Genomic DNA, 18700 nt, shown 5'->3' with positions numbered 1-18700 from the left:
AAGACCGCCATGATGGGAGAGTGAGGTATGCACACACAAACACGCATGCATGGACACAGAATGTGGGATTAATCATGTGTGAGTGGGCTGTTTGTCTGAATACTTAGAAGCTGGCATCAATCGCAGGCGATACACTGGCCATGCAAGAAACCCACAGAAATCAACATTCTTCAGAACACAGGCTGCCCACATAACCACGTCTGGTGTAGCCTCATTAACAAACATTGGTCCAAACTCCCCACGACCTTTAGTTACATCACTTAGTCGCAGTATAGAATATCGTTGCAAAAGTCCTTTAATAGTCCTCTTTGTTTGTCTTGGGCTGTGTGGAGTTTACATGTTTTCCCCAGGCTTACGTGGGCTTTCTTCATGTACTCCGACTTCCTTTGCTCCAAAAACATACATACTCGCTTCACTGCAGATTCCAAATCCTCTATATGTGTAAATGTGAGTGTGAATGGTTAGTTTGGGTGGGTGGGGGTTATAAATCACTTGAAAAGACAAGGTGATGTGGAGTTCACTTATTACAGTTGAGTCATCAAAGTTCACACAAAGCTATCATTTTTGGTCCATCGTTTTGTTTCATACGCGTGTTTTCCATTGGATGACTCCATCCATCCATCATCTGCCGCTTAATCTGGGGTTGGGTTGCAGGGGCAGCAGCTTTAGCAGGGAAGGCCAAGCTTCCTCTCCCCAGCCACTTCAACCAGCTCCTCTGGCAGGCTCCTGAGGCATTTCCAGGGCAGCTGAGAGACATGGTCTCTCCAGCGTGTCCTGGGTCGTTCCCTAGGCCTCCTGCCAGTGGGACATGCCCGGAACACCTCGCCAGGGAGGCGTCCAGGAGGCATCCGAACCAGATGCCCGAGCCACCTCAACTGGCTCCTCTCAACGCGGAGGAGTAGCGGCTCGATGCAGAGTCCCTCCCGGATTACCCTATCTCTAAGGGAGAGCTTAGACACCCTGCAGAGGAAACTCATTTCGGCCAATTGTATCCAAGATCTTGTTCTTTCGGTCACGACCCACAGCTCGTGACGATAGGTGAGGGTAGGAACGTAGATCAACTGGTAAATCGAGAGCTTCGCCTTACTACGGACTAGTGCAGAGTCCGCATCACTGCAGACGCTGCACCGATCCGCCTGTCGATCTCCCGCTCCCTCCTACCCTCACTCGTGAACAACACCCCAAGATACTTGAAATCCTCCACTTGGGGCAGGATCTCATCCCTGACTCGGAGAGGGCACACCATCCTTTTCCGGCTGAGGACCATGGTCTCTGAGTTGGAGGTGCTGATCTTTATCCCAATCACTTCATACTCTGCTGCGAACCGCTCCAGTGAGAGTTGGAGGTCACGGCTTGATGAAACCAATAGCACATCATCTGCAAAAAGCAGAGATGCAATGCTGAGACCACCAAACCGGACACCCTCAACGCTTCGGCTGCGCCTAGAAATTCTGTCCATAAAATTTATGAACAGAATCAGTGACAAAGGGCAGCCTTGGCGGAGTCCAACCCTCACCGGGAACGAATTCGACTTACTGCCGGCAATGCTGACCAAACTCTGGCACCGGTCATACAGGGACTTAACAGCCCTTCCATTGGATAACTATTGGAGGACATAAGCAATTTGGATCTAAGGGTCACCAGAAATGGTCAAAATTATGCTAAAATGGCAACTATAAGCCATAATGAATGACCTCTTGAGTCTTTTCAGGAAGCTTACTGTTATATGGGGATTTTCATGTCATGGTTTCATGTCCCGAAGTGAAACTGGAAATGTGGTGTAAAATTTTCAAAAAGGTTCCATATTGGTAGGACGTTTCCTCGTCAAGGATATTTTGGCTGAACACCATTTCAAAATCATGTTTGTTCTCGGGCAGGTTGCAATTTGAAAACAATACTGTAAACTAAATAAATTTGACCTTTGGTATTTTCTACTATTCAGTTACACAAATATGATCTAAAAACCGTGCAAAACTTTATTGTTGATGAAAATACACCGCAAGTCTGATTTTTTTTTTTTTTTTTTTTAAGTGTCATCCATTTTGACCTCATGGAAATGGTCACCCTAGTTCAAGAGGGTACATACTGTTTTTGGTCTACAAAGTTAGCCTGTAAACAAATGGATCAAAACCTGTGTTTTCTCTATCCACAGCATTGATCCAAGTTGCAGGAGAGCTACAAATGACTGTATAGCGAAAAAATTGCATCCAAAAAGTCAAACTAAGGTCTTTTTGAACCAAATAAACAGACATATCTGGCCTATAGAGTTAATTTACCTGCGAGTTTCACAAGCCTCCCAGCTCATCCATTTCACAAGGTAATCAATAGCCGCAGGGCAGCCAGGTGATGATGAAAACAGCAAAGGAGGGATTGAAATATAGAAGCCAGAGGGGCTAGCAGAGATTTTATTTACCAGGTGGCCTGAAGCAAAAACACTGACAAACCTTGCTCCTGAAGAAGACTATTGAGAATGCAAACGCTTTTCTTTACAAAATAGAACAAGTACAGACGGTGGTCTACAAATACATTGACTGCCATTGTCAATAGATGTCAATTTTATTTTAAGGTATATGGTCACCCTAATATAAAGTGAGAAGGAGTTAGATATTTACATGAATAATAATAAAAATTAGGGAATAATAATAATTTATGAACTAATAGGTATATAGCGGAGAAAAGGGTGAGGTGATAAAGTGACTAATAGTTCCTGATTTATCACACAATGGATTAAAATTACCTGTGCAGTAAGGCTGAACTTTTCCGGGGTTTGCGATATATTTTATACTGTAACATATATATATATATATATATATATTTTTTTGTATTAGTGTATTGCATTCAAAATTTTATTAGATTGTTTTTTCCTGAGTTACCCCTTGTCTTTCTCATTTATCATTGTATTCTTAATTTTTTTCTTTATTTTATATTCTTTAAACAATTTATCACATTCTTCATTATAAAAATGTTATCTTACTTTCTATCATTTTTTTAAATTGTTGCATTATAGATTTAAGGTAGTTCAATTTACTTTAATTGTATAAATTTATTATTCATTAATTTAAGAACTGAAAGTGCAAAAAATTTCCTATTCCTATAATTATGTTTTATACAGGCTAAGGGGGTTTATCTGTGAATGATGAAGATTGCTGTATATAAAAAATGGATAAAGAAAGCCATGTCGCGGCAGTGTCCGCACACTTGCTGCTTTTATGAAGTAAACCAAAAGTTTACGTGTTCAAAAAATAATCAATTGCATATCCTGTAGTAGGACTATTGCGCGTGCGCACGTCGCAATGGCAATATTAAAACAATATATAGACCCTACTCACGTGACGCCACGCCCCCGCGCCATGTTGTCCGGATACTAGTCATGTTAATGCATTAGCGCTTCGTGAATTCCTCCTATTATGGCGTGTTTTTCTGCTCGTTAACATTAATAATCAAAATGGTGAAGTCGTGTGTGGCGGTCGGTTGCAAAAACAGAGAAGATAGACGGAGAGACTTGAATTTTTACCGTATTCCGAGAGACCCGAAGAGGAGAACGAGATTGACTGCTGCAATTCGACGAGAAAAACTGGGCTCCAAACGACTACCACAGATTACGTAGTAGTCATTTTATATCTGGTAAGATGCATTTAATATATATTTAGAGGGTTTTGGGCTGAGAACCACAATTAAGATCATTGCTAGGCTAATCGCCGACAACATACACTCAGACGTTGTGAATGAACTACCTGAAAATATATAATTATAAGGGGATAATCAGACAGTTGTCATACAATTAATTTACAATTTCACTATTGAGGTGAAAAGCCAAAAAATAAATTCAACTAGGGACAATCTGGAGTAGTGCTATCGCACTTCATATTTATTACGTATTATATATGTATACAGTGAGAGTGCTATCGCTAAACCATATAAACATTAAAAGCCCTAGCTCCATTGACAAATGATATGAAATACATTAGACTTGACAGTGGATGTTAGCAAGAACAAAAGATTTTGAATTGAAAATTTCGTAACTCACCTTCTGAGCACAAGATTCCTGCCGAATTTTCGTGTACGAGGACCTGTTTCACCCAACCAGCAACGTAGCATTTATAAGCCTCCAAGCTCTTAAAGTTTTTCAAACTTTCGTGAGAATAGGCTGATTTTGTGTGGACAAGATAGTTGTAAATATCAGGATATCAGATGTCAGGCGAAGCCAGCGGGTCGAAAAACATCGATTTAGGCATCAAATACGGATCTGGCGAATGGATAAACTGAAGCTTTTCCACGTAACGCCTTTTATGCAACGGATCCAATGAGTTTACAGCGTCAGATAACACCGGGGCTTCCATGAATTGCTCTATAACTTGCTCGACTAATTGAAAACAATGAGAATAGGTCTGAAAAAGAGGTACAATATGGCGGCCGGAAACAGCGACACGCCCATTTTGTGACGTAGGTGAGTAGGGTCTATCGTGCGGGCCTACTGTGCAGTCAAAACAAAGCTGTAAGACAGATCAAGCCTATCATATTAGCATTAAGTTTGCAAGTCAAAAGCTCTAGAAATCTTGTTTTTTTTGATTGGGTTTGACGGTTGTCAGGTTTAAATGCACACTACAAAAACCTTCACAACTTGAGCGAAATAGCACCAACCCAAACAACTGTTTGCTAATGACGACCCTTAAGTTTGTAAGCGTGGACTTCCTTTCAAAGGTTAATCAATATACTTCTGAACCAATTAGATACTCTGAGACCTTTGATACAGCAAGTGAACGAAAAGCAAAACAAATACTGGTTAACATTGGGGAAACTATCTGATTTTTAAACAGATATTCACAATTGAAACACTGGAAACTATCCATCCATCCATCTTCAACTGCTTATCCGGAATTGGGGCGCGGGAATGCCCAAACTCATCGTTCCCTGGTCACATCAACTAGCTCTGACTGGGGGATCCCGAGGCGCTCCCAAGCCAGCGTCGAGATATAATTCCTCCACCTGGTTCTGGGCCTGCCCCGAGGTCTCCTCCCAGCTGGACGTGTGAGGAACACCTCCCTAAGGAGGCGCCCTGGTGGCATCCGCACCAGATGCCCAAACCACCTCAACTGACTTCTTTCTACGTGAAGGAGCAGCGGCTCGACTCTGAGCCTCTCTCGAATAGCAGCGTTTTTCAACCTGTCTCTGAGTGAGACACCAGCTATCCGCCTAAGAACGCCCCTTTCGGCCGCTTGTACCAGTGATCTTGTCCGTTTGGTCATGACCGCTCGTTCATGACCATAGGTGAGGGTAGGAATGAACTGTAGATGGAGAGCTTTGCCTCTCGGCTCAGCTCCCTCTTCGTTGCAACAGTGCCATAAAGCGACTGCAATACCGCTCCTGCTGCTTTATACTCGGCTGCAAACCCGTCCAGTGAGTGCTCTGGTCACAGGCTGATGATGCAAACAGGACCACATCATCTGCAAAAACAGTAATGCAATCCTCAACCCACCAAACTGTAAACCCTCTCCACCACGACTATACCTTGATATCCTGTCCATAAAAATGATGAACAGAATTGATGACAAAGCGCAACCCTGGCAAAGGCCAACAACCACTTGGAAGAAGTCTGACTTACTGCAGAGGACACGGACACAACTCTCACCTTGGATGTACAGGGATTGGATGGCCCTACGGAGTGGCCCCCTCACTCCATACTCCTACAGCACCTCCCACAGTGTATCCCAGGGGACCTGGTCATATGGCGTTTCCAGGTCCACAAAGCACATGTAGACTGGATGAGCATACTACCAAGCCCCCTCCGGGATTCCAGCAAGAGTAAAGAGCTGGTCGGTTGTTTCAACGGCCAGGACGGAACCCACATTGTTCCTCCTCAATCAGAGGTTTGACACTCGGCCGGACATTCCTTTCTAGTACCTTGGAGTAGACTTTCCCAGGGAGGAGGATGAGGAGTGTGATGCCCCTGTAATTGCCACTGGAAACTACTGGGAATAAATTCAGCCAAAAGCATAACACTCCCTATGAAGTCTGTTTGCCAGAGGCTGAGCTCTATTATTTTACAGAGCTGACATCTTGCCAGAATGTGAACAGATATACACTTGCAAATCTGTAGGCCTATGCTTCTGCAACATTCAGAAAGTTCCTTACCAAAGATATGTGTTAAACATATATTCCTGAACTCAGAGTTGTTTGTGTTTTATTTGAACATTAACTTTCAATTGCAGAGTCACTGTTCCGCCTTCAGTCAAAAGAAAAATACATGCTTTTGTATAAAATATCATTGTTTTATTGAAATGTTATGTATGAAAAGTAAAAGTACTATTGGTTACTCAGTATCAGTATCGTCGGTGACCACTCAAGAGTACTCATATCGGTTTCTGGCAGAGAAATATCGTATCTAACAGAAGTACAGTACTGTTACTCTCAAACAATTCTTGATTTGTTTGACAGTCAGAAACTGTTTGATTGAGGGTCACCAACAAGTCTCAAGTCAAACGGCAAAAAAACCCAAATGTAGTTTGTCAAGTCCTTTGTCTTTGTTAAAACTGTACGATCATTAGCTTTGATTTTCTGTCGCGAGCGATTAACTCCTACAGTGTGAATCTGATAACAGCCCTGCTGAAACCATATAGACCCTACCCACGTGACGTCACAACTCCGCTCTCCTGAATGGTACCGCCCAATTGTCCGTCAAAACATAGTGTTAACCTGTTACGGCTACGTACATTCCTCCTATTTACGGCGTGTTTTTCTGCTCCTTAACATTAATAATCAAAATGGTGAAGGCGTGTGTGGCTGTTGGTTGCACTAACAGAGAAGATGGAAGGAGAGACTTGAAGTTTTACCGTATTCCGAGGGATCCAAAGAGGAGATCGAAATGGACGGCTGCAATTCGACGTGAAAACTGGGCACCAAAAAAATCACCACAGACTATGTAGTAGTCATTTTATATCCGGTAAGATGCATTTAAGATATACAGTGGTACCTCTACATACGAAGTTAATCCGTTCCAGGACCTTGTTTGTAAGTCGAAATGGTCGTATGTCGAGCAGGATTTTCCCATAGGAATGCATTATAATTCCATTAATTTGTTCCACAGCCCAAGAACCTACACTAAATCCTTAAAAAATACTGCTGGTACTATTACAAATGGCAATTACATATAGCAAAACAAATAAATAATAAATAAAAATCGGATTAATAATATAATAATAATAATAATTCCAGTAATAGTGTAACGAAACGGGTTCTAATAAGGCGGACGTTTTTTTCTGTACCTGAAGGCACCGCGGGGCTGACGTGACAAAGAGGGAGGGGAGCGGGTGAGAGTTTACTTTCGCTTTCAATGCTTTCTTGAGAACATCGTCAATTGCGGCAGACAGCAGGCGTTTTGTGTTGAATAAGTTGTGAAAGAAATGATGAAAACGTGGCGAAGCTGGCGATTTCTCTGGAGATGTTACCACAATAAGAATTGTCAGCTTAACTTATAAAGACTGGCGAACGATGGTCGGAGGAGGACCGTGGGGATGTATTGTTGAGCCATTTCACCCCACGCTCATATTTTTCTGTCATTTGCATCTTCATTTAGAAGGTAAGCGTCAACTTTTTCCTTGTTTCACCACCTGTACCAACCTTTTCTGAAACCTGTGTTGATTTGTCACACAAGAAAATCCGCCGTGCATTCGTCTGCGGTGCTGCCATTGTCGTCGTATTTCGAGCATGTCGTCGGATGTAGAAACAAATGGCGAGTCAAATTTTACTTCGGATGTCGAAAAGTTCGTGTGTCGAAGCGATCGTATGTAGAGGTACCACTGTACTTCGAGGGTTTTGGGCTGACAAATAACCACAATTAAGATCATTGCTAGGCTAATCGCCGACAACATACACGTATGTATGTAGAGAGAGTGCTATCGCTAAACCATATAAACATTAAAAGCCTTAACTCCATTGACAAACGACATGAAATACATTAGACTTGACAGTGGATGTTAGCAATAACAAAAGATTTTGAATTGAAAATTTCGTAACTCACCTTTCCAAGCACAAGATAGATTCCTGCCGAATTTTCGTGTACGAGGACCTGTTTCACCCAACCAGCAACGTAGCATTTATAAGCCTCCAAGCTCTTGAAGTTTTTCAAATTTTCGTGAGAATAGGCTGACTTTGTGTGGACAAGATAATTGTAAATATCAGCGTAGCAGATGTCAGGCAGACAGGGCGAAGACAGTGGGTCAAAAAACATCGATTTGGGCATCAAATATGGATCTGGCGACTGTATAGAACGAAGCTTTTCCACATAACGCCTTTTATGCAACACATCCAGTGAGTTTACGGCATCAGAAAGCACCGGGTCTTCCATGAAATGCATTTTAAATTCCTCGATCAATTGAAACCAATGCTAATACAGAGACAAAATGACGGACAAGTGGGCGGAACCATACAGCGAGCACGTGGTTTTGTGACGTCGGTGGGTAGGGTCTATAGTGAAAAGCGGTACTGTGAGATTCAATGTCTGGTCCATGCCAGTGAAACGTTCACTGGCCTTATCTTATCCAGCGAGCCTCTCATCTCTCGCTCACTTGCCAAACACTGTGTGGGCGGTGCAGCATTTCAGCCCAGAGGTCCAGCCATAAGGCACCACATGGGGCCAAGTGATCAAAGACTACGCTCGCTGACCGACTTGGACCATGTTGAGTTGCTGGCTCGGCTCCAGCGAACACTCCTTATGATGCTGTTGTTAGGGCATTCCAGTAATTCTGTACGAGCAGTATTGTTGGTGCGTCATTAGCAAGACTAGCTTGGATTTGGTGCCTCATTTGGAAAAGCAGACTCTGGATTGAATAAAGAATTTGAGCATAGCAACAGTTATTGCTCGAATGCTGAAATACAAGGTCAACCCACGGCTAAACAACAGAAGGCTCAGTGAGGAAACAGTCTTTACTTTCAAGGAGCAACGAAGGACAAGAGGCCCAAGTGTCCAAGTGGAAAAAAGCCAGACCTTTTTATGAGTCCGCAGCTTCCAATAATGTAGGAATGAATAGAGGAACTACAAAAAGCTGAAAAACATTACATTGACTGCTGTCATTATTGCATAACAGTTGAAAACCTTTTACAAGTATCACCACTTTTTGGTAATGTTGATTTAAAGAGATTCTTTGTGTGTTTGTCGAGCTCAAATGAAAGTGTTGTGATTAATTATCACAAGAAAATGTTCTGTGTAGAAATATGGAGAGTGGCTATCAAATACATCTGTATATGTAAATAATATGTATTGTAAAACATCTGATATAATGACAAACAATGTACTTGTGCTCTAAACTATGAAAGTAACACTAAAGTTATTAGATATTTTACTTCGCTACCCATTGTTATTAGCTGAATAAACAGCTTCCATCCGGGTAAATGCAAACACAGCGAAAATATTTCAGAGCATTTGTGGTGCTAAATCTGTCTCACTGCAGTCAGTTTTGGTATGAATGAAATAAACATTTTTGTTGCTTCCGAAGATGAGATGTGACGTTTTTGACCAGTGTTGTTAATAATGGCGTCCGAGTTTAACGGCATTTCTAATGGTGTTATTTTTTTCAGTAGTAAGTAATCTAATTAGTTACTTTTGCCATCTTTGCAACGTCTTACCGTTACTGAGGAAGTGAAGGGACGCGTTACTACAATTTGGTTGAATGAAGCGCGAGTTGTCTGATTTTGTCACAGCTGCCTGGGAGAGAACAGAGCGGCTGGGAGGAGGAAAGGGATGGTGACACCGTTGCAAACACGATGATGATTGGCTAGGTGGCTCAGAGCGTTAGCATAGCATTCGCGTTAGCATTGGCATAATGTGTGTCATCTTGTACTCTAGGGTGACTTTTTTACTTTTTAAACATACAGTTCGTGACGTCCAGGTGGGTGCAATTTTTAATTGAAAATAATGTACTGTTTTCCTGCTGAGTGTGCATTATCATCACTGAGTTGATGTTGTCCTTGTAGACGCTAAAATATATATATTTTTTAAATTACCAAAAATAGTCACTTGCCCTAAATCTTTCTTGAATTACATATACATGAACCATGTGTGTGTGTGTGTGTGTTTTAAACAAAACAACTAGAGCAAATACAGGAGAGGCAGGAGACTCAGAGCCTCACCTGCCTCATCTTGAAAAATATATCTATAGATTTTAGGGGTGTGACCATACTATGCATGTGCCGGTATGATATTCTGACAGTATGATAACCTTAAGCCAAAATGTCACGGTTTCACAGTATCACGTTATTGCAATTTGAGATATCTGGGTTTATTAAAAAAAAAAAAAATCCATTAACCAAGATTTTTATCAAAACATATTAGCTAATTGGAACATAATTATAATGTTAAGCTAAAATTAATTTTAAATAAAATATTCTAAATGAAATTAAAATAATTGCAGTCCTTTAGGCGAGTCTAAACCCACAGCTAAACATTAGTACCATCACAACAAAAATGGAATTATCTTCTATAAAAGGCATATGTGTATGATACACACGCTTTCTTAACAGTTCCAGAGAGAAAAAAACTAGGGCTGTTAAACGATTAAAATTTTTAATCGAGTTAATCACACCTTAAAAATTAATTAATCGCAATTCAAACCATCTATAAAATATGCCATATTTTTCTGTAAATTATTGTTCGAATGGGAAGACATAAGTACTGTATTTGTATATTATAACAATAAATCAAAAAGATGGCATTCACATTAAAATTCTGTTAAAGCGATCCATGGATAGAAAGACTTGTAGTTCTTAAAAGATAAATGTTAGTACAAGTTATAGAAATTTTATATCAAAACCCCTTTTAATGTTTTCGTTTTAATAAAATTTGTAAAATTTTCAATCAAAAAATAAAACTAGTAGGTCGCCATTGTTGAAGGCAATAATTACACAATTCTCATGGTCATAAAATCAGTCGCACCCAAGCGCCAGCAGAGGGCGACAAAACTCCCAAAAACACAAGTAACAAGTGCACATGACCCTGTGCTGTCATTTTAATCTGTTTGAGCGGGGCATGTGCGTTAATTGCGTCAAATATTTTAACGCGATTAATTTAAAAAATTAATTTACCGCACGTTAACGCGATGATTTTGACAGCCCTATAAAAAACACCACATGCTTCGCCACCACTAGACACACTAAACACGCTGAATTTAACTCCTATAGCTGGTGGGAAACGTTCATGACTAGGGATGGGAATCGAAATCCGATTCCAATTCGGAACCGGTTCCGAGTGTTTCGAGGCCTCGACATCACAATGAAAAAGCCTTAACGATCCCTTTAACGATTCCTAAAGACGCGTATTGCGTCGTGACGTGTCTTGTTGTCCAGACGCATCAAACTAGCATGGCGCCAAGAACCACTCGCTCCAAAGTTGGACTACACTTCACCAGGAAAGAGTGTGAAAATGAAAGGTTACGACGGGTAAGCACGAGCATTGCAGCCATAAACATAACAATGACAGCATGTAGGTTCAAACGCTCGAAAGTGTGTCTTCACTTCACGAGGAAAAATTACAACAAAGCGACTTGCAGTCATTGCAAGGTGGAGATAACTGCATCGGGAGGGAATAGACTGCACTGTCCTCACCGAGACAGCTATACAGCTAGCTAAAGTCCGAAATGACGATACAGAAGACGTTGGTATAATTTGCTGACTTTATTCAACCATCACTTGAAGAGTGAAACTAAAAATAGAAATGAAACAAATCAATTTCGTCCCCAATAACAAACAGGTTTGCATCAACGTAAATCAGCGATGATTAGCTGCTAATAACAGTATGGTTAGCATTCGTTCGCTAGCATTAGCACATCGTTCAAACCACTACACAACTGGATTTAAGTGTCCGATCGCGAGTGGAAACACAACAACAACACAAAAGATTATACATACAGGCGTTGCCTCTGTAGATATTAACATTAACAAAGAACGTAGGCTCGTCGTAGAAGTGTTTCCCCCTTTCACTTCGCACGCTCACTCCCTTGGATGCGGCATTTCTTCGGGTGCCCAAACTGCGGCCCGCGGCCCAAATACGGCCCGCCTCCACATTTGGTCCGGCCATTTTGAAATTTTTTTTTTTCTCAATCGTGTTATTTATTTCCTGGCCTTTTTCCTTGAAGAATTCAGAGCGGGTTATTTGGTTATTATCTATTTAATTAATAGTGTTTTTATTATTAATTATTATTATTATAGTATTATTTGTATTTTATTTACTTTCATTCCGTGAAGAATCCAGAAAGGGTTATTTGATTGTGGCTTTCTGAAAAACAATATTTTTTTTACATTTATGCACTTCTGCAATCGTCACACTTTTTTTTGTTACAAACTGACCCCGGCCCCTCATCAGAGAAGGGAAAAGTTATGTGGCCCTCACGGGAAAAAGTTTGGGGACCCCTGCTTTAACACATATTGCCAAACGCAGAACAACAACCTATCTCCCAATATATACCAATATTTTTTATTTCTATTAGATAAATGTTTCAGTAAAATGTTACACATTCTTGTGTATTTGCCACTTATTGCCACAGTTAACATTGAGGCTTTGGGCCTCTTTTGATCTCGTTGTGAGTTTGTAAGGTTGTGAGTTCTGATTAAACAAACTCGATGCCAATCAAAACGTTTGTTGTTCTTTTTCCCCAAATTAGAATCGATAAGAGAATCGATAAAGAATCGAATCGTTAAGCAATATCGATAATGGAATCCTGTAAAATTACTGCAAACCGACTTTCTAGTCGCGGGTTGTAGTATATGGACTACGTGTCCCATGATCATCCTAACGTAGCACATCTAGGTTGTTATTTGATGATATCTAGAGCGAAGTGCGGGAGTGTTGTTGGAGCATTAAAAAGTTAACATATGCGGCAAAAGTTACGTCTGCTCATTACTGCACAACACCAGCGTATGACCGGCAATGTTCCCTCTAATTTTTCATGTGTCTGAGCAAACACACAATCTCCCTGAGCACACTGCGGCCCACGGTGAGCAACATCAGATGTGTACCGTATTTTTTGGACTATAAGTCGCACCAGCCAAAAAATGCGCAATGAAAAGTTAAAAACATATATGTCGCACCGGCGTATAAATAGCATTTTGGGGGGGAATTTATTTGGTATAACCCACCACCAAAAACAGACATGTCATTTTGAAAGGCAAATTTAGAATAAAAATACAATAGAGAACAACAGGCTGAATAAGTGTACGGTATGATAACATTACATGACTCATAAACAACGAACTGAGAACATGCCTGGTATGTCAATGTAACATAGCTATTTAGAGTTATTCAGATAACTATAGCATAAAGAACATGCTAACTAGCAATAATGATATAATAATGTGTGAATAAGTTTACATATAAGTCGCTCCAGAAAATGCCAAACTAAGAAAAAAACTGCGATTTTCGTCCGAAAAATACGGTACATAGCGGCCACACACCAGTATCATGCCTTTTCACGCCTATTAGCATTTCTACTGCCCGTAAATTATACAGTAGTAAGAGCATTTAATGATTAATATCCATGTTTAAAATATCTTAATAAATGTCACTGGAATACACACCAATCTGACTTAAATTGTACCTTATTTTTCACGTCTTAATATATAGGACTTGCATTTGGTGTACTGATATGTCAGTGCTCTCATCTACTATCAGTGTATGCCAGGGTGCATTTTTAACACTGCACATAGTCTCGTTCTCCACTATATCATTGATTGAGTTTACAAATTCAAAGGCATAGTTTTTACTTCGCCAGCTTTCTGGTATACTCACATACTTTGACATGTGATTGTGGATTTGTTGAACTGACACCAATGACGCATTCATTTCGATGGTGAGTAAAATATTGTCAATGAGAACTTCAACATGCTCTGGGTCAGATTTTGTTTTGTGGGACAGCTTGTTTCTCTTCTGTCGGTCTTTTGCTTTCTCCCACAATAATGTACCAATCCCCTATCGCATCTTGAGTCTTTGTAATTTTCAACAGCTTTCAAATGACTTTTCTGCTGAATATGACGCTTGAGGTAGTCCAACTTCCATTCAGTCCACATTTTTCCCTCTGAAAACTCACTTGGTACTTTGGCTTCAGTTTCACCGCTTGTTCGTCTATTTGCACATGCTCCGACAGCCATTCCTTCTTATATGGACCGCATTTCATTTTTACTTTGGCTTGGTGAGTGGATGTGTCGCTGCCCGTTCGTTTCGCCATGATAAGGGGTTGGCCTTTACGTCTCTCAGCTCCGCCGCACTCACGCACTGTTGTCAGCTTGCTAACCTACACCGCGCGTGTAGGCTGGGCAATACACAAGCAATGTCAATGCTATGATTGGCTGCGTAGCGGAAGTGAATCTTATCGTATCATTTGCTGGACACCTGTCACTCACCGAGTTACAACATACGTTTCTGTTGATTTTTTTTTGTGTGCGCAGCATTGAATTTCTTGTGCGCAGAGTAGGTGCCAGCAGTGCGCGATTGCGCACGCGCGCAGCTTAGAGGGAACATTGATGACCGGTGACCGTCGCCATTTCGCGCAATGCGCAAAGGAGTAGAATGAAACTTATTTTATTTTATTTTTTTTTTAATTATTAAAGATTTGTCTGCGAGCCAGATGCAGCTGTCAAAAGAGCCAGATCTGGCTCGCGAGCCATAGGTTCCCGACACCTGGTGTAGAACATGAAAAGTAACGTCAGTTTGCTGAGTAGCTAATTGCTATTACAACGAGGTAACTGAGTTACTAGAGCTGGGAATCTTTGAGCACCTAACGATTCGATTACGATTCAGAGGCTCCGATTATAAATCGATTATTGATGCACCCCACCACACTTTTAATGTTTTGTACATTAGTTACACAATTGTTCAAAAATCCTCTAAGGCTAAACCAAACTATTTAAGTATCAAGTTAACAGTTAAAAACAGTAAATAAAATACTCAAGTCCCTATTCTGTATCAAAAGCTTTCAACCACATTCAATTAATTTAATGTTGTGAATCAACCGTTAAAGTTGTTAAAATTGTTGCTGTTATTCCATAATTTCCCATCTGTCTACTTTCGACATATCAAAGTTTTAAAACTGTTTCATCATTTAAATATAGATTCAAGTCAAGATTTAGAAGTATTATAGAAAAAAAGTTAATTAGGTTCATAACAACAGAGCCTTCTAGAGAAGTCAACTGCTTTAAGATGGCGGCAAGTCTATCATTTCGCTTCTAGTTCTTTGTATATGTTCCAACGCTGTCGTCGTCTGTCATTTCACATCTAGTTCTACAATATGTGATATCTATCATAGCCATATGTTGCCGTATGTTTGTAGCAACTAGCAACCAGTTGTTGTTTGTAGCAGCTGTTGGCCGCAGCCAGGTATTCTTGTTTTTTTTTTTTTTTTTTTTTTTTTCATCTGGCGGCGTGAGTTGAACAAGATATTTACTCTCGGTCCGTTCCGCATTGCGTCCACAAGACCGCGGCGTCCCAAAGACTGCGCTGACTGTGTTTTATTTCCGCTTTACCTGGTATAATTCAATAATTGGAATTTGGATGTTTATTAATCGTTCTCGAATCTTCCAAGGCCGAATCGCGAATAATCTATGAATCGGAAATTTCGCACGCCTCTATGAGTTACCTACTCTAACTTTTCGGAGAAGTAATTTGTAACTAACTAATTGTCTTTTTAAGGTAAGATTAACAACACGGTTTGTGAAGCTCATAATCTTACATTAACATAAAGTCCATTTTACAAGCTAAATCAGAGGTTATCCCTTTTAAACTGCCACTGATTATTAGAAAACACATTAATTGTGGTTCATGGTCCTGGTACTTTCTTGCATATGGCTACCTCTGCAGTCTGCCCCCTCTACTGTTGGCTTCATTCAGCTGTGACATACCAAACATTACACAACTCGGCCACTGTGTGACCTGAGGGCCTCAACTTTACACTACTGGTAGTCTCAGAGAGTCCCCCCCCCCCCCCCCCCCCCACACACACACACACATTCATGTGCACAGCATTCATTGACCCCGTGTTCACTCATCATAAACTAGCTACGACTGAATTATCACTCTTTGTGTGCCTGTAAATGAATGCTCACATTGAACTTGAGGAATATCGCATGTAGTAGGCGGTAACACGCAGTAAATGCTGTGTAGCTACTCGGGCAGTGATTAAATTGAAACGTCGCTTGTTGACGTTAGAGAATTTTCATCAAATCTTTCTATGTAGTAGTGTCTGTATAAAAATTCCATGTTACAAAAATTGACACGTGCCGTTTAAACTTTGCTTGCATCCTCTGTATCAACAGAATTTTTTTGTTTTAAATTTAGTCTAGGGTTCTCAACTCTCACGCATTCAGCGTGTTTTCCACGCTTTTCAGGCCATTCTCCTGCCCACGCCACACATCACATTTCTCATGGCTAAAATATGGTCGGCCTCGTAGTTATCGCCTATATAAGGCTAAATTATGGCGGTAGAATCACAGCATTTTTTTTTTTTTTAACTCATTTGCTCCCAAAAACGTATAAATACGTTCTATTTTTAATTGTTTCAGTGTCCCAAAGACATATTTATACGTTTTTTACGTTACATCTCTGGGTTCTGATTCAATTTAGCTCCAAAGCACAAAGCTGAAAATCCATTTTAAAGCAATAAAACTGGCCACAGGAGGGCAGTAGCGCATTTGGTAAGACCCGAAACCCGATTCAATGGCAACGAATGGCCGGGCCGCACGGCCGGGGCGCCGGCGGAAGACGACCGAATGGAAAACAACCTTGAGGACGCCCGGGATGCCAGGCGCTGGATGACCGAGCAGAACGACAGGGACCACCAGTGCAGCGGACGATGCCGTTAAGTCCGCGCTGCTCGCCGAGCAGAGACAGGCGGCAATGAGGGAAAAGTTTAACCGGCTGTCGCGGCCACAACAGCATCATCTCTCTTGCTACCAAAAGCTCTATTTGTCTTGTTGTTTATGTTATTTTGTTAAAGGAAAACATTATTCAGATGTTTGGGATGAAACTCGAGCAAAAAATAGCTGTGTTAAAGTCAAAGTTATGTTTGAAATGCATGCTTTCACAAAAAACCTCAATTTCTCTGTTTTTCATCAGAAATGGGAAAATTGCTCAAACTAAGCTATTTTCTAATGCTGATTTCTAAAGAATGGAATTAGATATGAACTTACTTTTTTTCCTGCTGAAAGAAGAGAGTAATCTTTCTTTTGGTGGGTTCCATGTTTATATAGCAATAGCACAGAATTTTCTGTGGGCCTTGCAAAATCAGTCAAAATCCAGTAAAACGGCCGGGAGCAAAGGGGGTTCCACCGGTGAAAATGGCTGGGAGTGAATGAGTTAATTGTGGTTTGCAAATGAAAACGATTATACAAAAAAGAATGCATTTTGTTTCGCAAATATAAAAAGTACCCATAAAACTAAAGTGACGACTATTACGGATCTGATTTCATTTGTGAACAGATTGAAGTGCAGTTGCTTCAGATCGAAGTGCATTCTCGTGTAACTCAGAGACACGGGAAATGACCGAAAAAAAGTCACGTGACTGTGCCATCAATTCCCCTCCATAACAGCCGACAGTAATGTTCACTATTCAAAGGCCAAAACGATGAGATCCTGTCATAACTTTAAGTGCGCTCCAGCCGTGAGTGAACTTTTACGTTAAATACATTTGCATATAATCTTGAAGACCTGGTCAAACATTAACTTTGGTACTTTCTGCCAATTTTTAATGCAGCGTTAATGTTCAAACTATAGTTTAGAAATAAAACCTCAATCTTGTTTTTGATGAATACCACCTAAACAAATCCGCTATGCTACTAGTGAACAGTGGTACCTTTAGAGCAAAATATTTTCTAATTTAGTATTTAGATTAAGAATTTTACGAATTGAACCACAACAGTGTTCACTTACAAGGATATTAAGATGGCATGTTTGTCGCACACGAGACTGCAGTATCTTTCAATTATTATTAGAACACTGATTTTGGTTTTTTTTTTTGACAAAATTGGTTGTTACAACAAATATTTTCTAGGGCTGTCAAAATTATCGCGTTAACGGGCGGTAATTAATTTTTTAAAATTAATCACGTTAAAATATTTGACGCAATTAACGCACATGCCCTGCTCAGACAGATTAAAATGACAGCACAGTGCAATGTCCACTTGTTACTTGTGTTTTTTTGGAGTTTTGTTGCCCTCTGCTGGCGCTTGGGTGCAACTGATTTTATGTGCTTCAGCACCCATGAGCATTATGTAATTATTGACATCAACAATGGCGGGCTACTAGTTTATTTTTTTGATTGAAAACTTTACATATTTTGTCAAAACGAAAACATTAAGGGGGGTTTTATTATAAAATTTCTATAACTTGTACTAACATTTATCTTTTAAGAACTACACGTCTTTCTATCCATGGATCGCTTTAACAGAATATTAATCATGTTAATGCCATCTTGTTGATTTATTGTTATTGTAAACAAATACAGTACTTATGTACCGTATGTTGAATGGATATATCCATCTTGTGTCTTATCTTTCCATTCCAACAATAATTTACAGAAAAATATGGCATATTTCATAGATGGTTTGAATTGCGATTAATTACGATTAATTTTTAAGCTATATTTAACTCTATTAAATATTTTAATTGTTTGACAGCCCTAATATTTTCATTTATCCAGGTCTCCTACATAATAAAATCAGTCAT

The 18700-nt window shown here is 40.2% G+C and overlaps 1 protein-coding gene across 1 annotated transcript in view; it reads right to left on the bottom strand.

Annotated features, from left to right (window-relative positions):
* Window positions 1-18700, bottom strand: part of stxbp6 (syntaxin binding protein 6 (amisyn)) — a 147830-nt gene that overhangs the window by 97105 nt on the left and 32025 nt on the right. The gene's annotated exons all lie outside the window — the stretch shown is intronic.

Source organism: Corythoichthys intestinalis, chromosome 15 (assembly GCF_030265065.1).
Source record: "Corythoichthys intestinalis isolate RoL2023-P3 chromosome 15, ASM3026506v1, whole genome shotgun sequence".
Classification (NCBI taxonomy): Eukaryota; Metazoa; Chordata; class Actinopteri; order Syngnathiformes; family Syngnathidae; genus Corythoichthys; species Corythoichthys intestinalis.
Note: the sequence above shows the minus strand (reverse complement) of the source record. Positions and strands in the feature narration are given on the sequence as shown.